We start from the raw sequence: 15,797 nt of genomic DNA, 5'->3' as shown, positions 1-15,797 counted from the left end.
CATTATCATCCATGTTCAACTATAGAGAACCTTAGCCATAGTCAACCATGGTTAACTATGATCAACCACAGTCATCTTTGGTCAACCATAGTCAACAACAAGCCATGCTCTTGACACTCCTCATGGATGGTCAAACATGGTCAACCAAGGTCTTAGTTGAACATGGTCAACTATGGCCATCCATTCTCAACATGGGCAACCATAATCTATCATAGAAAACTATGATCAACAATGGCCAAATTTGTCAAACCGTGTTCACAACCATCATCAACCGTGATCAAACATGGGAAACCATGGTCAACTATGGTCATCCATTGTCATTCATAATCTAACATAGTTAAGTATAGTTTTATGTCGACAAGCATGATCATCCATAATCAACTATGTGTTGACCCTAAAAAGCATCCTTAACCATTTCTTGAACAAACTAGCCATAGTCAACCATAGTCAACAATTGTCTACTAATCTTCCCCATGCACAAGGACTATCAACTATCACAACTACATTATTAACTATAGTTGATATACCAGGTGCAATTTCCATCTTTTACATGCCAATACACTTATGAAAATGATATTGGTTAACATTTATCAACCACATTTAATAATATAATATAATTGTTGTAACTTGTACATCAATTAAAAATATCCACAAACCTAGTCATTACGCTAACTAATTGATTTTTTGTTTTTTTTTTGAAAAAAATGGATATATAAAGAAATAAACAATTTAAAAAAATTAAACATAAATATCTTTAAACCGTTTAAAAATTAAAACGTAAATGTCTCAATTGGTATTATCTATACTCTCGAAAAATACATTTAATGATACTTTATAAGTGGAATATATGAAAAATTCCTTCATTTTTTCTCACACTTCAAAGATCTCAGAACGTAAATGGTACTATGGCTGGTCCTTACTAAGATGTTTATTAATTCAGATAATACACATTTTAAATTTTTGATACCTTAAAAGGTGAAAATGTTAATTTGCATTTTTTTCCCTTAAAATTGAAAAACTTGTGTTAATGGAAAATGGTACTCCGTTTTATACATTGAATTTTGAATAGCCGCCCATGAGATCCCGACGTCTAACCTCCAATTTAATTTCACCAACCATCATGATTTCAACACCTGATTTCATCATGATTCCGTTCCACGTGTAGGGTGCTTAACTTTTTCCCACAGTTATTAGTTGTAATGAGGTACAAGTAATTAAGACGATGTTGTACTTATGAGGTGGCATTACTCTGAAACTTGTCACAGCCATTCTCTACACGTTGTTGCTGTCAAATGCGCAACAAAGTCTTTGATGCGTTAATTCTTTCATGGTTGACCTCATAGCCCCATCTAGTGAGATCGGTAGAAGCCAAGACGCTTATAAATATTGTCACCACATGCAAAGCCTCAGAACATTATCCGCCTTGAAATCCCACATCTGCTATTTCTCTGGCCCAACAGTCTGTAACTTTGTGCAGCCTTTTCTCCCTATTTTCGGTTGTGCGTTCGATTCATAGGTTTTAGGTGAGTATTTTTAACTTTGTTTTCATGGCATCTCTGAAATTCAAGGTCACCCGAAAGCCGGCGGTCCTCGTCGCTCCTTCCCTCCCTACTCCGAGAGAAATTCTATATCTTTCCAATATTGATGATCAACCGACTCTGAGATTTCATAGTACCGGCGTTCAGTTCTATCGGTTCGACCCGTCTAGGAAGGGCGAGGATCCCGCCAGAGTTATCCGTGAAGGGCTGGCGAAGGTTTTGGTGTGGTACTATCCTTACACTGGAAGGCTGATAGATGCGGCCGACGGTAAGCTCGTGGTAGAGTGCACGGGTGAAGGGGTTTTGTTTGTTGAAGCTGATGCGGACGTTTCTCTCGAGGAGTTCGGAGACCTCCAAGGCTCCACCCACCCTTCCCCTGCCGGGATGATCTGTTGAACAACGTACCGGGCTCTCTAACTATTACAAATTCTCCTGTTCTTCACATTCAGGTTAATTCATTATGCATGATAAACTTAATTCATGTTATTGTTCATTGTTATGGTCGTTGCTGTTGAACTTATGTCTATTGCAGGTTTGGGGAATATTTAAAAATTTGCAATCCATATAGGAGGTTGGCACTGATGGCTAGATTTGAAGAATAGTTATTAGACCTCAATTATTATTTCATTTTTTTCTTGACCGTTGATTCCGAAGTATTTACAGAATCTACAATCGAAAAAAACTAAAAAATAGCCGTTTCTACATGTATGTGTGATAATGATGTTTCAAGTGACGCGGCTAAGATGCGGAGGGTTCATATTGGCCACGTCTCTGAATCACACCCTGAGTGACGCCATTGGCTACGTTCAGTTCATGCAAGCTCTCTCCGAAATGGTTAAGGGGGCAGCCAGGCCTTCGATTCTACCGGTCTGGAAAAGAGAAATCCTCCGACCCCGGCCGAATCCTGCAATTAAATTCCCCCACTACGCATATGATCAAATCGATTGCAAGGATGGCCAGATGGTGAACATGAACGATATGGCAGAAAATTCTTTTTTTTTCAGGCAAAAGGAGATCGAGTTGCTTAAGAGACAAGCAGTAGAACAAGGCAAGTGCTCAACCTTTGATGTTCTGTCCGCGTTATTGTGGCGATTGAGAACAAGGTCTCTCCAACTGCCCGTGGAGCTGGAAGTTCGGTTCATATTCCCAATGGACGCCCGAGCGAAATTCGAGCCGCCGCTTCCGGAAGGCTTCTATGGCAACGCAGTTTGTATGGCATGCACGAAAACTACTGCTGGAGATCTAACAAAGAAACCTTTGTCTTTCGCTGTCAAACTGATCCAGGAAGCGAAAAAGAGTGTGAACGACGAGTACATGCGGTCGGTGATCGACTTGATGGAGTTGAAAGGGCACCCTCTGTTCACAGTGGTTGGCAGCTATGCGATTTCGGACTGTACCAAAATTGGGTTTCAAGATGTGGATTTCGGGTGGGGAAGACCAGCCTACGGAGGGCCTGCAGAAGGTGGAGTGGGACCAGTGTCTGGCTTGTCGAGCTTTTTGATCCCTTATCAAACTAGACGGGGTGAAAGGAATAGTGGTTCCCGTCTGCCTGCCGTCCGCTGCCATGAAAATATTTCAAGTAGAAATCAAGGAAGCCATTGAGAACGCTCCTCTCGTTCATCGCAATGGCCTAAATTAATATATTAAGCATGCTCTTGTCCGTGGAATGAGTAATAATTAAGCAGTTGTTAGTGGAATAAGAAGCAAAGCCATCTTTCGCGAAAGACCGGTATGTTCTTTCGCTCCGCTGAACATAGTTCGATTATAGATTTTGGAAAATCTTAATAGCAGCAGGGTCAATTTTGTGAAATATCAATATGATAATCTTTGGCTTTGGTGAACTTATCGAATATATATTTGGGGAATATATGAACTTATTTAGACTAACAAATTGTATCAAGAGATGCAAAGGAAAGTCGATAGGGAGAGTAGGTGAATGTAAAAGGGTTAGAGTTTTTACTTATTTTTTTAAAAAATTAAGAAAAAGTTAAATGTAAAAAGAAAAATAACTTAAATGTTTCATAACAATGGAAATCTTTGCAAGTACAAGGTACATAGCAAAGGAATTCCATTTCTTCAAGATTTTTAAAAATGGTGTGAAAGGAAGGGGAAGAGGGAATTAATTTGAGAAATTAATAAGGGGAGGGTTTGCGGTTAAAGATTAAAAATCAAACATTTGAATGAGAGACTTCCAAGAATGGCTTAACTTGTATCCATTTTTATGATTAAAGTTATCTAGATTTTGAGGGCTTAGTGGATGATCTGGGTGGAATGGAAAGGATAAGGGGGCAAGGGTTTTAGCTTGGCCAAAGAATATGAGGTGGTTGGATTTATAAGTATGTTCAACAAAAACTGGTTTTGAAAATCATATGTATTAGTTGTGTTCTTTTCAGCCGGACTTAAGCCGATCTACCAATTTGGCCAATATAAAAATATCCACAAAAGCATGGAATTTAATAAACCCCAAGGCCCCACTAATGAATCCGAATGATCATTGGGAAATATGTGTTTTCCAGGTTAACGGATCTACCAATTTGGCCAATATTGAATAATTGTTTTAAGGTCTTGTAGAGTTGGAAACGAACTTGTATATTTTTTATATTTTTCTTGGCTAAAATTTAGAAATATGATTAGTGTTTCCATAAATTAGTATATTCAAATCCAAATTATAAATAAAATAGAAATTATATTTTAGACTCTCTATAATATTTTATTTAATACTTTTAAATAAATCTTAAACCATAAGATATAAAATGTTTGAATAAATTGTAAATATTAAATAAAAATTTAATATATATATATGAATGACAAATATCATGTTTCTTTATAAAATGTTTGAATACAATTAAATATTAAATTATTATTTGTTTATATATGGACAAAATAAAAGCTTTAAATATTTGTATTTATTAAATGTGTAAAAAAATTATTTTAAAAAAAGTATCTTTATAAATATTAACAGATAGTTGTTGTTTTTTATTGTTGAAATAAAAAACCTAGAGAGCCCTAACAACATATCCCAGCAAACATGCACACGTGTTTTTGTTTTTTCCAACCATATAAGATAAAACATCAAATTTAATTAATATTTAATAGTTTCAATTTCTATACATATTCAATCCTTCACCTTCTTGAATATAATTTATAAATAATAAATATAATAAATAATCAAACTTATTTAATAATTAATACTTTTACACCATTGTTATGGTGTGATTCAAGAAAGATATTTTTACACTAAATATTTATGAAATTATAAGCAGTGTCTACCAAATTTTAACATAAAACCCTATAAGTTTAAAAAAGAAACTAAATATATACATGTATATTTTCATGGTTAAAAAGTAGAATGTTACCTTATCTTTAAATAAGTCAAATAAAAAAGAAATATAAATATTACCTATAGAACTAAATTGTGATATGAATTCTCAAAAAACATAAAAATAAAAAATAGCAGCTAAAAAAATCAAATAAAATACCATTAGAAATGTAATTTTTAATATATTAAAATTTCACCATAACAAATAATATAGAATTAAGTTTAAAAAATCATTAATTTTTAAATATTAAAAACAAATTTAAAAGAACACTGAAATTATAAAAACATATAGCGATATATTTTATTAAAACCATTGGTATTGGCATATAATTCTGGAGGACCAAATTTATATAAATTATAATAAATAATAATTAATTAAAAAATAAATTAAAATTAAAATTAAAAGTAAAATCCAACTTATTTAGAATAATTAAGTTTTAAAATTAAAATGTAATCAAACTTAGCTATTTATTACTGGCTAAGGGATTTTAACTAATATTCCCATTCCTCTTGCAGTCACCTTCCCACTATCTTTTGCATTCTGCAGGGGAACGTTCATATTTCATTCTGCAATAAAAGATTGGAAAGAAAATTCCTGAAATGTTACAGATAGCGAGTACTCCTGAAATGTTAAAGATAGCGAGTACCACGGATAGAATGTCCCACTGTACACCACAGATTAAACCCTTCCACGGAAATTAATAAATAAACAAAACTAAAATACCCTACTATTAAGCCAAAATTTCCTATTAGCCTACTTTTAATGAGAGGTAGAGCATTCGTTTGAATGAAAACTATTCCTGTTCTGGTCCAAGTCTGAATCCATGGGAGCAATCCACGATGATGGGTTAATAAATGTCGGCCAGGGCGAAGGATTCAGGACGAAAACTCGTTAAAAATTATGCAAAAATTGACAAACGTGTCAAAATAGAATTGGTTTGAAGGGCAAAAATAAGGCTCTCCCGTGGGGTCCTGCAAATAGTGTTTGCCCACCCAATCTCATAAAGAAAACGCCTTTAGGCGTAATTACAGGTTTTGGAAATATTAGGAAATATCTTAATAGCAGCTAGGTCAATTTTGTGAAGTATCAATATAATATTTTGATCCAGGAAACCGTTATTCTTACGTAATGGAAATAGTCATTTTTATTTTGATTACATTTGGTTTATTTAAAATAGTAATAGTTAGATTTGGTTTATTTAAAATAGTTAGTGAGAAAGTCACTTAAAATTTTTTAATTGTAAATTTGGTTCAATGTTTATAAAGCAAAGTTAGAATTTTTTTCAATGTCATTTGAGTGTTAAAATTTGCAAAGTTATAGTTAGAGTTTTTTTCATATTATGTTAGTTTGATTGCAGATTTGGTTTATTAGTCTTTATCTTTGGCATAGCAGGGACTATAGGGATTGACAGGTACTGACTTAGAGTTAAATCGCTTTGATTAACTGATACATTCCATGCTTTACCCTATGTTTAAAAAAAATGCTCCGCCAAACCAATTTTTAACCAAACTTTCCAAACCAACTTTTATCAAAACTTTCAATTTGTACCTCTTATTGCCCCAGAAGAGTGTATGATTTTGATAAAACTTAAGGTAACGAGTTTGAAAATTTTAAAATGCATTACTTCAAAAATGCTATGTATAAAAGTTTCAACACTATATATATATATATATATATATATATATATATATGTTTCAATGCTTGTTATATGTAAGTTTCATTGTTGGCTCACATCTTATATAAACTATAAGTTTCCGCATGTTTGAATTAAACATAATTGTTCCACCTAAACGGTGTTGAGTGACAAATGTCCTCTTCCCAGAGAAATTTAAAATATGTTGAAAATCCATCAAGAAATGCAGAGGGTTTCAGAACGCTACCATGCATACACTACTCAGTCCCTTCCAATTTCTTCGATAGTGAGTTGCTCGATCACTGATCAAATGACCGCTGATTCATGTTGCAAAGGGTACAATTCTACGAATCTAGGTTTGAATCTTCATTTTTCCTTTTGCAACTTAGTTTCCCCATGAATTCATATTGGTTTGAATGAGTAAGTTAGATTTGCTCCATAGGTTTTTCGCCTCTGGTTGTTCAAATTCAAAGCTCTAGTGTTCCTTTGACGTGCCATTTATAAAAATTTTGGAGGGTTGGATTGGTTTTTATTTCCACTAAAATTGTTGTATATATGCTCGGAGATGACTGTAATGCATAGGATGTTACAAAGTCTTTTGCATTCATTCATGTGTGCTTTCCCCTTCTTTCAAGTACCACAACCTTAGGATATCCCTGCCAGCCTTTCAGAGAACACAAGGGTTCTAAGAAATAACACTGCTCATTCTTAGTTGTGCCTCCTGTGCAGAACGTGCTGAGTGAGTGGATTACACTGACCAATTTTCGATATATTTTATAAAAGGAATTAATTCAGTCACCAGTCATATTTCATTATGTTTAGACCAAATATTCTGATCTAAACTCTTTTGTTTCAGCCTTGAATATTTTTTGGCATGTAGATTATAATATTCTACAGTACTTGTAAGCTTGAAATCAATCTGTCCAATGATGCAAGAATAAACTATTTAGAGGGGTTGTGTGTGCCTTTGTAGTAAGCCCAATAATACAATCCATTTTTAACCTTGGATTTGAAGTCGACAAAGATCAATTTTTAGTCCAGCCCATTTGTCATCTCCTTGATAGAAAAATATTTGAAAGGAAGCTATGGAAATATTCCATTGTATACAGCCATGCCTATACTGCCCTTTGGTCCCTCTCAACCCTCTCGGCTACGCTGGGACCCTAACCTAACACTGCCACATTTTGATATTGTCTTTTTAGGGTTGCCAGGTCAAGGCATTTAGAAGGGTAATAGAGACACCGTCTTAAGAAGAGGTGCATTTATTTCTTTGGCTCCTGTATGTTACAGAGCTTATAGTGACCAAACTAATAGTAAGCTTTCTCTATGTTATTGACCTAGCTATCTCTCTATGGACCTAGCTAGCAAGGGGTGGTGAGGGTGCACCATACCTAAATGCATAAAATTGAGGTTGAGATTGACCTACCTATCTCTCTATGGACCTAGCTAGCAAGGGGCAGTGAGAGTGCACCAGACCCAAATGCAAAATGCAAAAAATTGAGGTGGGGATAAATGGTTTTCCTTACAACATTTTGGGAAATTACTTTCTTCTTTCGTATTATCTTATGAATAATAGGAAGTGGAGCTAAGTCCATGATTGGCCTGCCAATCCAAGGGGCACCTTTCCTTTCTCAGAGAAGAACTGAATGAACTAAATGAAATGAGCAAGTCGCCTCCTTATTGTGGTGTGCTGTGAATCTGAGTGAAATCAAGAGCATTGACAAAAGGAAATGCTAAAGACAAAGGGAAGGGATCTAGAGCTTAGGGTTATGACGTGAGCTAACCTGAGCCAACAAATAACAAAAAATGAAGGAAATGAGTTTTCATTACCTATGGTTCACTTTCACTTTCCCACAACGCAGGTAGGGAAGAATATGAACACTTTATCCAATGGAACAATAAAATCCTTGGTAGTTCGATCTTCCCCAAAATTCACTCCAAGACAACACCTTAAGTAGGGAAAACTTCACACTATGCAAGTAGGGAAGAATATGAACACTTTATCCAATGGAACAATAAAATCCTTGGTAGTTCGTTCTTCCCCAAAATTCACTCCAAGACAACACCTTAAGTAGGGAAAACTTCACACTGGAGTTGAAGGGAAGAACACGTACACCAATGTCAACGTGCTTCCACACTTGTCTACCGATCCCTGCTCTATTTCTGAGCCATATGAAGTGTTTTAACACAAGTTTGGACATTATACCTCTCAATTTTCTAAGAAGAGGGAAAGCGTAAGCAACAATTTGTAGGGAGTACAAAAGTTTATGTTAGACAATTATATATTATAGAGCAATGGAACACATGAAATATTACAGAAACATAAACAAAGAAAATACATAAAACAAGGGAGACACAAATATACGTGGTTCACCCAATTTGGGCTATGTCCACAGAGAAACAACTAGTCCTTCCTTTATATTATCGAGTGAAATGAAGAGATACAACCTACAACAAATCTGATGCAATTTCCTCTTCGCTCTCACTCAATCTTCTCTCTCTTTCTTGCTCAGAATACACATATCCATAGTCGCAATACTATTCCCTTATATATAGTGAGGGGTTGCCTTCTAGGGAAAAAAACCCTAAATTAAACATAACTTCTATCGACAGATCACATGCCTAATGAACGACTCATATTGACTACAAAATTACAATATTTTACAAGGAAATTTTACATCTATTTTAGCTTCAGGGGGGGCTCATAAAAATCATCGTCACCCCCCTCCCTAACAACGATCAAATAGGAGGCATTGCTACCCCATTACGAACTGGGGTCTAACGCGATGATACCTTTGAATAAAGAAGATAATCAAGCTCCGCACCCAACAATATCCCACTTGGAGACTGATTATAGCAACTCCACCATTGCTTCATTTGCTGGACAATGACTCCACTTTGGACCTGACTATTTCTTATCTTCATCATCATACTTGAAGACCAATTGAAACTGAGTAGAATCTCAGTTTCTCCTTGGTTACAACTTTTGTTAACATATTTGTAGGATTCTGGCTAGTGTGTATCTTTTCTAGCTTCAACTATCCATCTTCCAACACTGACCGTATGAAATGGTACTTGAGATGTATATGTTTAGTCTTGAAATGAAATGAAAAGTTCTTTGCAAGAGGAATGACACTCTGACTGTCACTGTATAACCTGCCCAACTCCTGCTTCTTACCCAATTCATCCAAAAACCTTTGTAACCAAATCATTTATTTACTAGCCTCTGTAGTAACAACATACTCCGCTTCCGTTGTTGAGAGTGCCACAACACTTTGCAATTTTGAAACCCAACTGACAATTGTTCCACCTATAGTAAACACATACTCTGTGGTTCTCCCCCTGTTATCTCTATTCCTTGCCATATCTACATCAGCATATCCATGTACAGAAATGTTTGAACCACCAAAGCATAATGCTTGATACGCGGTACCTCTCAAATACCTGAGAATCCACTTCACTACCATCCAATGTTCTTTTCTTAGAATGTTCATGTACCTGCTTACAACTCCCACTATATGTGAAATATCAGGCCTTATGCAGACCATTGCATACATTAAGATTCCAATTTCTGGTGCATATAGAACTTTATCCATATAATCCATCTCTTCTTGAGTCTTGGGAGCCATCTACTTAATTATTTTTAAATGGTTAGACAAAGGTGTAGTAACAGGTTTTGCGTTCTGCATATTAAATCTTTCCAACACCTTTTGTATGTACTCACTCTCAGACAATGTTAATTTGCAATTTTTCCTATCTCTAGTTATTCTCATTCTAAGGATTTGTTTTGCATCACCCAAATCCTTCATTTTAAATGAATTTGCCAATTTTCCTTTGAGCACATTTATTTCTTGCATGTTAGACCATGCAATAAGCATGTCATATACATACAATAACAATATAATATAGCTTCCTTCATTTTTCCTTTTGAGATAAACACAATGATTAGAGTGACATCTAGTATGACCTTGTTCAGACACAAACCTGTCAAATTTTAGATACCACTGCCTTGGAACCTGTTTTAAGACATACAAGCTCTTCTTCAACCTGTGCACTAATTTCTCCTTCCCTTTGACCTCATATCCTTGTGACTGCTACATATATATCTCTTCCTCCAAATCCCCATGGAGAAAGGTCGTCTTTACATCTAACTGCTCAAGATGAAAATCTTCTGCTGCTATTAGACTTAAAATAGTTTTGGTTGAAGTCATTTTAACAATAGGAGAAAATATTTCATCAAAGTATATACATTTCTTCTATGCAAACCCCTTCACCACAAGTCTAGCTTTATACCATTTTCTACCTCCATCTTCTTCCTTCAACCTATAAACCCATTTATTCTACAATGTTGTTTTACCTGCAGGTAACCTGGATAAATCCCAAGTCTGGTTATGTACCAAGGATTCCATCTCTTCTTTCATGGATAGCTCCCACTTCTTCATGGTTTCTACCTGCACTGCTTCTTCATAATATTCTGGTTCACCAGAATCAATCAACAATACATAATATAATGAAGGAGAGTATTGTTCAGGGGGTCTACTTATCCTGGTAGATCTTCTAACACCACTTTCAGGTGTTTGAGGTGCCTGTTGCTATTGTGGTTCATGTTGTTGTTCTGGTTGTTGATCATTATGATTTTCAGGCACCTTCACTTTTTCTGTGATCTCATTAGGAACTGTTTATTCTCCATTTTCTTTTTCTTGATTCTTTTCCTGCAACTCATCCTTATACAAAACATTCTCATTTAATATGACATCACTTCTCTTAATGATTTTTTTATTTTTATAATCATATAAGCGATAACAAAAATCATCAACACCATATCTAATAAAGGTACATTTATTTGATTTTTCCTCAAGCTTTGTTCTATTTTCTTTATTAATGTGGACAAAGGCTTCACAACAAAAAATCTTTAAAAATGAGTAGTTTACCTTTTTACCTATTCATGCCTCCTCTAGAATACCTCCATCCAAGGAACTTTAAGGCCCTATATTTATTAGATAAACAACAATATCTACAACATTTCCCCAAAATTGGAAAGGAAATCCCACATGGAATCTCATGCACCTTGCACACTCCATGATTGTCTTCTTCATCCTTTTTGACACACCATTTTCTTGTGGTGTTCCTAGAGCTATCTTCTCTTTGCGAATTCCATTCTTTGAACATTACTTATCAAACTCTTTGCAGCATATTCACCTCCATTGTGTGATTTGAGATGCTTCAAGCTTTTTCCTGTCTCATTCTCAACCAAAGCTTTCCATTTCTTGAAAGTATCAAATACATCAGATTTATTTCGAATACAATAAATCCCGTTTTTTCTAGTTGCATCATCAATAAAATTAACATAATAACGAGACCCACTAAGAGATGATACCTGAGCAGGTCTCCATAAATCTGTATGCACATGCTCTAATATTTCACTCTTCTTTTCTTTCCAAACTATGAGGAATCTAACTCTCTTCTGTTTTATATAAAAACAATTCTCACAGAATTCCAAATCAACATGCTTCAATTATGGCAACAAATTTCTTGAGTGAGGAATCTACATCCCCTTCTCACTCATGTTCCCGAGCCTATGATGCCATAATTCTATATATGATATTGTAGAGGTTAAAGCATTAACATAATTAGGAATACCATTGCATAAATACAATGTACCAACCTTTTCTCCTTTTTCTATTACCAGGGCTCCTTTAGTGACCTTCTAGGTTTTTCTCTTTAAAGGTAGTTACACAACCTTCACCTCCCAACTTCCCTGTTGAAATTAGATTTTTATTCAGATCTGGAACATGCCTTACTTCCTTCAATAGCCATTGGTTTCCATTATGTTGTTTTATGAAAACTTTACCCATTCCAATGATTTTACAGGGTTTATTATCACCCAAACGAACTTGTCCAAAATATACTTGAACATAATCATGAAAATGTTTCCTATCAAGTGTGGCATGGAATGAGGCCCCTGAATCTATCACCTAGGTATCAATAATATTTTCTAATGAAAGAATCAAATAATCTTGCAACACATCACCTATCACATTCGCTTCATGATTATTTTCTTGTTACACGTCTCCTTCTTTTCCCTTTTTAGACTTACAGTCTTTCTTTAGGTGTCCTTTCTTCCCACATTTCCAATACACTATCCCTGATCTAGATTTGGATCCGCCTTTCCTTGACATACTACGATATCTTGGGCTCTTTCCTCTTTCCATTTTTCGTCCCCTAGTCTTTGCAGTCAAAGAATTAGCTGATGTCTCACCAGAGATTTTCCATTGCATTTCCTCGCTAAGGATTTCACCAACAACATCATCAAACTTTAAATTACTATATCCAAAGACATAGTTACTAATAACCATAACTAAACCATTTCAACTTTACTGCAATGGGCACAAAAATAACAGAGCCCTAACTTCATCATCAAAATTTACCCCTATAGAACATAACTGATTGGCAACCATATTAAATTCATTTAAATGATCAGCAACAAATCCACCTTCTAACATCTTCATATTAAGTAAACGATTGATAAGAAATACCTTATTTGAGGCCGAGGGTTTTTCATATAGTTTGGTCAATGTCGACATTAAACTCTCCATTGTCATTTCCTTTGAAATATTAAAGGCTACCGACACTTCTAGGCACATCTGTATTGTTCCAAGTGCCTTTGTATCAAGAATATCCCATTCTATGTCTAACATACTCGTAAGCTTCTTTGTCTCTCCGCTCAATGGTAGGTACAAATCTTTCTGATACAGATAACCTTCCATCTACATCTTCCACAAGTGGTAGTTTTAGCCATTAAATTTCTAGACCCTAAACCTACATCTTTTGCCATTGCTCCCACTCAAACCAGGAACCCTCCTCTCTTGCTAGTTTATTAGCCAAATAGACCTTCGACATTGATACCAGTTGTTAGAAAATTATATATTATAGAGTAATGGAACACATAAAATATTGTAGAAACATAAACATAAAAACCACATAAAACAAGTGAGACACAGATATACGTGGTTCACCTAATTTGGGCTATGTCCATGGAAAAACATCCAATCCTTCCTTTATATTATCCAGCAAAATGAAGAGATACAACCTACAACAAATCCGCTATAATTTCATCTTCTCTCTCACACAATCTCCTCTCTCTTTCTAACTCAAAATACACATATCCATAGCCAAAATACAATTCCCTCATATATAGCGAGGGGTTGCCTTCTAGGGAAAAATACCCTAAATTAAACATAACTTCTACCATCAGATCATTCGACTAATGAAATGGTCATATCATCTGCCTAATCATTGTTTCCCACCCCTGGACCCCCTGGCAGCTATCAAACGGGTGGCGTTTCTGCCCCATTATGAACTGAGGTCCAAGACGGTGATACCGTTGAATAAAAAAGATAATCAGGCTCCACACCCAACAATTTTTGTGAGAGAAAATGTGCTTGCATAGAGATTTGAGATAGTTACTGTTCTGAGGAATGTAGAACTGACCATATATGGATGAGAAGGATCAAATGGTCCAGAGCAAAATGGCGGGCAAAGAAAAAGCAAAATAACCAGAAAAACTCCTATGCAATTCATGTCATTCATGCAAATGGGACCATATAACAACATATGTAGTACATCGTTTGCAACCACAACCAAAAGTGTAATTAATCACGTATTTATATTATTTAATTTAATTAAATATTGATTATCATGCTACGTGTTTAACATGCACTGCATGATTGCATGCATGGACTTTTTAGGAGTTTCTATAACATGATGTTAGTCAAAATTAAAAAAAACCATGGTTTCTCTGTTGTGAAAATGATATTTCAGGGAATGGTTTGTGTAGGAATTTGAAAGACATTGGAACCAAAAGCTTTGGTTGAAACATGCAGGGAGACAATTGAGCAGTGGAGAGAAGCCCATGAATTATTACTAATCAGCAGAAAAACATAAATATTTAACCCAACATCAATCAAATTTTATGTTGCTCATTTCATATTTTTATTTATTTAATTTCTATATAATGAAATGCCATCTGAAAATCACATAACTACCGCTTAATAGATGACACAACATTTTAGCTCTAGTTCTTATACAAGTTCATCAGAGATTTATTTTAGTCTGTATCTTCCTTTATATTGATTCTTTAATTATTAAAAACTTCAACCAAAGGAATCAAAACTATCCTTCCAAAATAAGATTACCCTCCCAAAATGTATTCTAATGTCTCATGTTTCCAACTCTTGGAATAAGATTTTCCTCCCAAAATCAGGAAGGAGAAGAGAAATATGTGAGTTCACATACAAAATCATTTCAGGTGGAAATGGCTTTAAATTCCAGCAAACCATAAGCAATTTCACTATTCTAGACATCGAAACTATCCTTTTCAGAAACATAACAAACTAAAAAATTATGACGAACACAAGACGCTAATATTCGTAACAGAATTAAATTGGAAAGCCTTAAATCAATTCACTACACTAACCCTACTTTTGAACACTTGGAGCACACCCAACCATAATCTACAGTGGGCTGGTTTCACAAATTTGAACTAGTTTCATGAATTTACTATTTCAGTTTGGTTTGCTTGATATGACATGGTATTAATACATTATTGCATTATTATTGCTTCCCTAATTTCTCCTTTGACGTGCCCGGCAGGGACTACCGCTGCCTCTAGCCCTTGTTTGAAATAGTTACGAAGAAACTTACTTAGATTTTCAATTTGTTTTGGTGACCGTGTGAGTTGTAAATTTTATCTTGATTATTTCGTTCAATGTTTATGAAGCTAAGTTAGGGTTACTTTTTTCTACATGCTAAATTTTTCCCAATGTTAGTTGGGTTGCAAAATCATTGTTAGATTTTCGATTTGTTTTGATGACCGTGTGAGCTATAAGTTCAATTCAATTCTGTTTTGTTTTGTTTTGGTTGTTTGCTTTTTTACGAATTTTGTTTAAAATTTATTAACATATTATAAATTCAAATAAGATAATTTATACAAACTAAATTTTAAAAATAAGATTTCTCAAAAAAAATCTAATTAAAAAATTCAAAATCCATATAAATATATAAAAATAGAATTTCACCCCCAAAAAATAAAAAATCAAAACTTAAAGTAGATAAACAAGAATCAAAACATAAAGTAGACAAACGGAATATAGTTCCGGTGGTCTAGTACTGATTTACATGTATCTCAAAATAAAGTAATGATGAAGTCATTGAATAAACAAAGTAAATTGCAAACAACTCAAGTGTTGGTCTTTAAAACCATAGGCACAAAGTGGGTCTTTAAAAATAATCTGAATGAACGAGGGC

The 15,797-nt window shown here is 34.7% G+C and overlaps 2 pseudogenes; both read left to right on the top strand.

Annotated features, from left to right (window-relative positions):
* Window positions 1–1,425: 1,425 nt before the first annotated feature.
* On the top strand, window positions 1,426–1,934 carry LOC149253831 (13-hydroxylupanine O-tigloyltransferase pseudogene; annotated as a pseudogene).
* Window positions 1,867–3,140, top strand: LOC149253830 (benzyl alcohol O-benzoyltransferase pseudogene; annotated as a pseudogene).
* The last annotated feature ends 12,657 nt before the right edge of the window (window positions 3,141–15,797 follow it).

The sequence above is a fragment of the Pinus tabuliformis genome, chromosome 7 (assembly GCF_031772625.1).
Source record: "Pinus tabuliformis cultivar Carrire ecotype Pingquan chromosome 7, CPIR1, whole genome shotgun sequence".
Taxonomy (NCBI): Eukaryota; Viridiplantae; Streptophyta; class Pinopsida; order Pinales; family Pinaceae; genus Pinus; species Pinus tabuliformis.
Note: the sequence above shows the minus strand (reverse complement) of the source record. Positions and strands in the feature narration are given on the sequence as shown.